This window comes from Cucurbita maxima, unplaced genomic scaffold (assembly GCF_002738345.1).
Source record: "Cucurbita maxima cultivar Rimu unplaced genomic scaffold, Cmax_1.0 Cma_Scf00066, whole genome shotgun sequence".
Classification (NCBI taxonomy): Eukaryota; Viridiplantae; Streptophyta; class Magnoliopsida; order Cucurbitales; family Cucurbitaceae; genus Cucurbita; species Cucurbita maxima.
Genome location: NW_019272082.1, coordinates 292,628 through 301,402, shown reverse-complemented (window position 1 = coordinate 301,402; position 8,775 = coordinate 292,628).

The following is an 8,775-nucleotide window of genomic DNA, read 5'->3' as shown; positions in this document are numbered from 1 at the left end:
ACACTAAGAAATTTATTTAGAAAAATGAGAAAGAAAGTAAGCCTAACGCAAGCCAAATAAGCAATGTTGTGTGTTACTATAAAGAATCCTAGAACGAAGATTTAAGCAATGTTGTGTGTTACTATAAAGACTCCTAGAACAAAGATTTCTCTTGAATTTTGATCGACCTAGAACCTGTCGAAGGGGGTTTGGGTGGACATGGAGTAAAGAGATTTTACAACATTGTGTGACTTAGGACATGAAGGGTGAACGCCTGGGTTTTAAGAGTAACATAGGCGAGATAATATGAGATGTGTACATCCTACCCCAAACTACTTCATGACCAGGAAACTTTTGAGGATGGAAGTTTCGGGAGAGACAAGAGGATTTGATATAGAATCAGTCTAATGGAAAGCTTTGATGCCAAATGATAAGGAATTGCTACAAGGGGAGTAAGATTTGGATTACCTTGTTGATCGAATATCTCAAGGCAAGAACACTTGTTTGAGATTTGAATCACTCCATAAGAAAGATCGATCATGTCTAGCTTGAATGATTTTTTTTTTAATTAAATATCTCAAGGAAAGAACACTTGTTTGAGATTCGAATCACTCTAGAGGCAAGATTGATCATGTCAAGCTTGAATGATTCTACATGCAACCTAAACCACGTAGAATTGCAAAAAAAAAAAAAAAAAAACTTAGACATTGTCTAAAGGAAAGCACAAATGCTCATTTTACTATATTTTCTAAGTCTACTTAAAAATACAACATACATGGCTTTATATAGCCTCAAAATGAAACTCTTGAGACATTTCAAGAGTGCATAACATTCATACTATAATTAGTCACTATGCCGGTATAACTTTAAAGTAAATAAAAAGTCTTAAAATACATTAATGAAATACAATAACTTTAAATTACTCTAAATTGTAATCTACCAAAATTTTATAACAATGAAGTTTCATCCTTTTGAACATGCCATGAATTGAAATATCTTTTGATAATCTCAACCGCATTTTCTTCACGTCGTCAATAAAATATTTTGTATGATTGATGTCGGTTGGTTCATATCAAGATTCGTAACACTCTAAAACTCTAAAAAGACCCTAATGAAAAAGAATTTATGGAGTGAAACAAAATCAATAGCTTATCTAAGCTTATGTTGGGTTCTAAATGCTCTAACCCATGGTTTCTCATGTGTTGCACCCTATCTAGGTCGTGAGTGTTCTACTTAGTCTAGTTTTCATAATATTTTCATGGTTCAACCAATCAAAGGCATCACTTGGGTGTGATACTTGATCTCAAGGTTATCGGAGTGGATATGTTCCTCAAGATTTGTAATGAGATTTTAGGGGGAATGAGTGCTTTTTCCTATGGCACGTGTCATGATCTTATGTATCCTGATCAATGAGGTGCAACCTCGTTCTGGTTTCAACCAGGTGAGTTACTAAGGGACCTTATGGAAAATTTGTTGATTGATACTAAATTTCCTTCTACTTAGCTAACAACTCTTAGGTAAGTTCACAAAATCATGCTAAGTCTTAAGAAGAAGTGACTCTTGTGCATGCCAAACTACTATATCCCCGTGTGGTATCTCGTCCTTCCTATGGGATAGTTTACAACTAAGGAAACTTTTTTAAAGCGGTTGTTTGTTTCTATACACGATACTGGTACAATAAAGATCTAATTTCAACGCACTACTTTATCTAATACCAACTCCATGTTATTTTATGTTTACATGTGGATCCCCACCAATGGAGATACACTCAATTCTAAGGTGAGTTGATTGTCCCTAATAGTCCCATGTCTTAAAACAAGACATATAAAGGAAAAGCTAAGTTTTGGTTATCTTACGTGACATGATATCTAGCCTCTGTCTTTTTATAGGACATTCGTAACTATTAACTTCTATTAACTTGCTCTATCATGTTTAATTAAATCGTGAAATAGACATGAATAATAGTTAGTTTATTCTATCATGCTAATTCAATCAAAGGAGAATCGTAAATTATGATTTAATGTCCTAGGTATGTATATTTCTGTCTGAGTCAATTCCTACCAGTAATCTTGAAAAAAAATCGAAATGGCTATTTACATGCTTGAAAAAGTTCACTGGCTCGATTTTACCCAGATTTTACCCATTATTCAAGCTTAAATCTCCCAAAATTCCATAATTATGTCCTAATTTATGTTAAAAAAAAATAAATCCCAAAAAAAAAAAAAATTAAAAAACATTTATAATGGTAAAATGAACTAAGACACTAAAGAGTCCTAAGGGTCTTGTTTAGATGAACCAGATCATCGGCCAATTACTCAATCGTCATCAATGGGAAACCTAGGGAAAAAGGTCATAGTGCTTGTGTCTCCATCAAGGGGACCCACTCTACCCCTTCCTCTTTAATGTTGGATTGTCTCAGCTGTATGATATCACATGATGCTTCACAAGGCAACATTAAGGGCTTTGATGTTGGCAATGGTAGTTTATCCATTAACCACCTACTTTTTGTTCATAATACCATCTTTTTCACATGTACCGGTGTATTACAAAGAAGGTCTCTTTGGATTGTTTCTTCTCCAATTGGTGTGTACTTTTAAAAACATAATGAACCAGTGACAGCATCTCTTTATTCCGTGCCCTTTTACTTCTTCATTTTGAAAGCTTGCCTACCATTGTTCTATTGGCTCACTACTATGTCCGAAGATCTTCTGACCTTGATGAAATCTATACATACTGTTCATCCAATTTGCAAGATAAGAAATTGTTGTGATGAAATTCACCAAGGTTTTTTTCTCGTTGATTTGGGTGGGGAAAAGTGACATATGTTCGACGACAAGGTCATCAATTTTAAAAATTTCTTTGATAGTTTGTCTTAATGACTCTCTCGGTGTAAATTCTCCCAAATAGTTATAGTCTAACAACACTCATAACTACGAGAAAAGTTTTAAGCAACTGATTGTGCTTCGTAAAACTGTAAATAAATTAAAGGAAAGAGAAAGGTTATATTTTCAATTAATTTTTATTTCTTTGCCATTATAGTAAATAAAAGTTACATCTATTTAGAATAAATTATCAGAGACCTCCCTTTTTAAAATTAAATACCCTTCCACTCTCTCTCATATATATATATATATATATTTTGATAAAACAAATGTAAGACTTAAATTAAAAAAAAAAAAAAAATTAATGGTTAAATAAATATGAATTTATATACATAAATTATAATTTAGTAAGTGAACTTAGACACCTGAACTATGTTGTGCACATCTTTACCACCCTCATCATCTACCCTCTACAAAATTTGAAAGGCTTTCATGTGTGGTTATGATGGATTAGTGTGGATGGATCTATAATTGTAATCGGTTGTTGAAAACCTTGTATTAGATAAGGCAATCCATACAAAACGCCTTCGTATATTTTGGTTGATCATTGAGAAACAAAAAGTCTTCGTATACTTTGTTTGAATATTGAGAAAGACTTTCGACTTTGCATAAACAGATGCAGTGAGCAGACTACCAGCAGACTATCAAATCCAGCAAAGTGGGCAGTACCAACGTGATTTACTTGGAGTAGCTTCGCCATTTTTTTAAGCCTAGGTTGCATTGAGTAGATAGTCGCAGTACAGCCATGTATGTGTTTGAGGTCGGAACAGATTTACTTGGAGTAGCTTCGCCATTTTTTTAAGCCTAGGTTGCATTGAGTAGATAGTCGCAGTACAGCCATGTGTGTGTTTGAAGTCGGTGACTGTTCCTAATAAATGTGTATGCGAAGATAGCCATGGATGCAGACAGACATATTATGTTAGATAACAGCTATGGTGTCCTTAGATTTTGTTGAGTTGTTTTTGGCTTTTGAAAGTTCCTTAGATTTTGTTAAGTTGTTTTTGGCTTTTGAAAGTTCTGAATTCACGCTCACCGTTGAATGGAAGAGCGTAATTTTTGCTGGCCAGTTTGGCCGTGCAAGTTTTTGCCCACTATTTTCTATTTTGATGATTAGGTTTGTTATTTAAAGAATTCAACTAAATTAGAAATAACCTTCGAGTGGCAAATCTCTCCCTCTCTCCTTTTATTTTCCTCTATTTTTTCTTCCAAAAAATTTTCCTTCGGCCATTTGTTTTTCATTAACTTTTTTTTTTTTTTTTTTTTTTTTTTCTTCAGAAGTCAACATGTTATTGGCAAACTTCATTTGGCAATGTCATAAAATCAATAAAATGTTATCCATCTTTGTATTCGACCACTCCTAAGGAGAGAGCTCAACTGTCTACCAAATTCTTGTGGAACAATTCCATAGCTCCTCCGTCTATTGAAATCAAATCTCTTATTCTTGAGAAATGAATTTAGTGAAGAAACTCCTTCCATATCCCTAATTTGATAAAAAAAATTTGTTAAGTTAAACTAATTAGCCATTCTTATTTTTCCATTTTTATAGATGAGTGGAAAACTCACAGAAAGCAATAGTGGTAAGTCAAGCATGCTATCAAAGAAAAACAGCAGCTATGGCCAGACAAGTGAATAAAGTGTATATTAACAACCTCCTTGCCGCTACTTCGTTTACTCAATCATCATCTTTGGACATTCAGAGTGAGTCAAGCCCCTCTTCAGCCGGTCGGTACTTAGAGAGTCAGGAATGAAAGGGTAGAACTAGCTCGAAAGAGAACAAGGAAGATGCTTATCATAGCATATAGAAAGACATGGGATTGGAATCCTCCCGGACAAAAAAAGATTGCAGTCGATTTGATAATCATCGAGTGAGATTGCTTCTTCGGCCCGAACCAAGTCATTCCTATTTTTCCATTTTTATCGATGAGTGGGAGTTCTAATTGGAGGATGCTCTGTAGATTCATATTAAATCGAAGGCATTCATAGAATTCTTCTTCTAAAATTCTTCTGGAGTCCATCTTAGAAATCGTAAAAAAGATACATAAAAATTTCAGTAATACAAAACTCAAAAAATCATTTAAATGTATTATAGCACCAACTTAACGTTTAAATTTGTAGCCATGGCTACAATCCGAAACTTAATAGATAATGTTTCATAATTTCTATCTCATCTATTAAATTGTGATATCACTACTTACATTGATGTGATAGCTCTTGAATTCACGGCTTANTTTCCTTTTTTTTTTTTTTTTTTTTTTTTTTTTTTTTTTTTTTTTTTTTTTTTACCTCTTGTTTAGAACTATATCATTCACAAGTACCCGACGATTAATACAATTTTATGCTTGTTTTCTTTCTATCTGTCAATACATGGGGTCTGAATTTAGATGTCTCATATAAGTCTAATCCTTTGATAGGTGGAAATCACTACAAGAGAATTAAGATTTGGATTACCTTGTTGATCGAATATCTCAAGGCAATAACATTGTTTGAGATTCGAATCACTCCACAAGTAAGATCGATCATGTCTAGCTTGAATGATTCTTGTTGATCAAATATCTCAAGGCAAGAACACTTGATTGAAATTCGAATCACTTCACAAGCAAGATTGATCATGTCGAGCTTGAATGATTCTACATGCAACCTAAACTACATAGAATCACAAAAAAACTTAGTCATTGGCTAAAGAAAGCACAAATGCTTCTTTTACTATATTTTCCAAGTCTGCTTACAAATACAAGCTTTATATAGCCTCAAAATTAAACTACATTACAACATACATGGCTTTATATAGCCTAAAAAATTAAACTATTAAAGGCATTCCAAGAGTTGTAATATTCATACTTTATAGCCATAATTAGCCATTATGTAAATGTAACATAAAGTAAATAAAATGTCTTAAAATACAATAACTCTAAATTACTCTAAATTGTAACCCACCCAAAATTTATAACAATCAAACTTCATTCTTCTTCAGTGTGGCATGAATTGAAACATCTTTTGATAATTTTGACAACTTTTTCTTCACATCTTCATTGAGGTATATTGTATGATTGATGTCTTTTGGTTCATATCATTCTCCACTTCTTCAAGAGGATTCGTCCTCGAATCTATTTGTGAAACTTTGCTGCAAAAAATAAGTTATGGAAATACAAAGGACCTCACAACACTCTCTCACGTGTATACACTCAAGGAATTTTAGGCCACTCTTTTTAAACTCAGTTACACAAATGAAGCTCTCATTCTCACCTCTCAAAATTTGAAATAGAGCAAAGATTGAATTTTGAATTCTGGGTCGATTAAAAACTAAAAGGATAAAAATAAATAAAAATCAAATTGAAAAAAAAAAATGCAAAGGAAACATATATCCGATCTTGAGCCTGAAGCTCTGATACCAAATGATAAGATAAGGAACCACTACAAGGGGAGTAAGATTCGGATTACCTTGTTGATCGAATATCTCAAGGCAATAACATTGTTTGAGATTCGAATCACTCCACAAGCAAGATCGATCATGTCTAGCTTGAATGATTCTTGTTGATCAAATATCTCAAGGCAAGAACACTTGCTTGAGATTCGAATCACTTCACAAGCAAGATTGATCATGTCGAGCTTGAATGATTCTACATGCAACCTAAACTACATAGAATTGCAAAGAAACTTAGCCATTGGCTAAAGAAGAGCACAAATGCTTCTTTTTACTATATTTTTCAAGTCTCTTACACATACAACATACATGGCTTTATATAGCCTCAAAATGAAACTACTAAAGTCATTCCAAGAGTTGTAACATTCATACTTAATGGCCATAATTAACCATTATGTAATTGTAACCTATAGTAAATAAAATGTCTTAAAATACAATAAATGTAAATTACTCTAAATTGTAACCCACCCAAAATTTATAACAATCAAACTTCATTCTTCTTCAGTGTGGCATGAATTGAAACATCTTTTGATAATTTTGACAACTTTTTCTTCACATCTTCATTGAGGTATATTGTATGATTGATGTCTTTTGGTTCATATCATTCTCCACTTCTTCAAGAGGATTCGTCCTCGAATCTATTTGTGAAACTTTGCTGCAAAAAATAAGTTATGGAAATACAAAGGACCTCACAACACTCTCTCACGTGTATACACAAATGAAGCTCTCATTCTCACCTCTCAAATTTTTTAGTAAAGCCCAGATTGGAATTTTTTATTTTGGGTCGATTAAAAACAAAAAAGATGAAAAAAAATTGAAAAGAAATGCAAAGGAAACATATATCCGATCTTGAGCCTGAAGCTCTGATACTAAATGATATGATAAGGAATTACTACAAAGGGAGTAAGATTCGGATTACCTTGTTGATCGAATATCTCAAGGCAATAACATTATTTGAGATTCGAATCACTCCAGAAGCAAGATCGATCATGTCTAGCTTGAATGATTCTTGTTGATCAAATATCTCAAGGCAAGAACACTTGATTGAAATTCAAATCACTTCACAAGCAAGATTGATCATGTCGAGCTTGAATGATTCTACATGCAACCTAAACTACATAGAATCACAAAAAAAACTTAGCCATTGGCTAAAGAAAGCACAAATGCTTCTTTTACTATATTTTCCAAGTTTGCTTACAAATACAACATACATGGCTTTATATAACCTCAAAATGAGACTATTAACAGCATTCCAAGAGTGGTAACATTCATACTTTATGACCATAATCAACCATTATGTAATTGTAACCTAAAGTAAATAAAAAGTCTTAAAATACATTAATGAAATACAGTAACTCTAAATTGTAATCCAACAAAAATTTATAAAATAAAATTTCATTCTTCTTCAATGTGGCATGAATTGAAATATCTTTTGATAATTTCAACAATATTTTCTTCATATCTTCATTGAAGTAAGTATGATTAATGTCTCTTGGTTCATATCATTCTCCACTATATACAGATATGATATATTCTACGTTTATCACCCCCCACCCCCTTAATCTGGACAATGTACTACTCAGTTTAGATTACGCCTAAAACTACTAAAAGAAAGAAGTGACAGTGGCTTTGTCATGATATCGGCGAGCTGATCCTTGGAAGATATGAGTCGCACATCAAGCTGATGAGTCAATACTTGTTCATGAACGAAGTGATAATAAACCTCAACATGCTTCGTCCGTCGATGAAAGATTGGATTGGCGGACAGATAGGTGGCACCAATGTTGTCACACCACAAGCTAGGCGCTCACGCAAGAGGACTTGGATCCAGATTAATTCGGCGGTGGCATAAGCAACCGCCTTATATTCGGCCTCCGTACTAGAACGAAAAACTGTCGATTGTTTCCTTGAACTCTAGGAGATAAGTTTGCCACCAAAGAATAGCGCATAGCCTCTCGTGCTTCGACGATCATTAGGATTCCCGGCCCAATCAGCATCCAAAAAGGCACTCAGCAAATCAGTGTTGGACATTGTAAGATACAATCCCATACCAATAGTGTCATAATAATAACGAAGAATTCTTTTGACTGCCGCCCAATATATAGAAGTCGGGGATGACATGAACAGACAACTCTATTGATACAGAAGAATATATCAGGATGAGATAAAATTTTAGGATAGAGAAAATTTTAGGATTAAACTCTCCTTTTATGGGTCCCAAAACCGACATTTGAAATTCCAATTTGATCAGCCAATCCACTGTATTTCAATTCAAGTCGTTTATGAAAATGTTGAAATCACAATACGCTTAGGACCAAGACCAAGAGTTTGTCAATTTCAATAAAGAGAGTATTTCATGAAGGAAAGATTGAGGTCTTATTTAATAGCTCATTTCTTTGTTCCTAAAATGGAGCCTATAACTCCTAAATCTAACTCAAGAGAAGTCGTGCCCAGGAATTATTAAAAAAAAAAAAAAAAAAAAAAAAAAAAAAA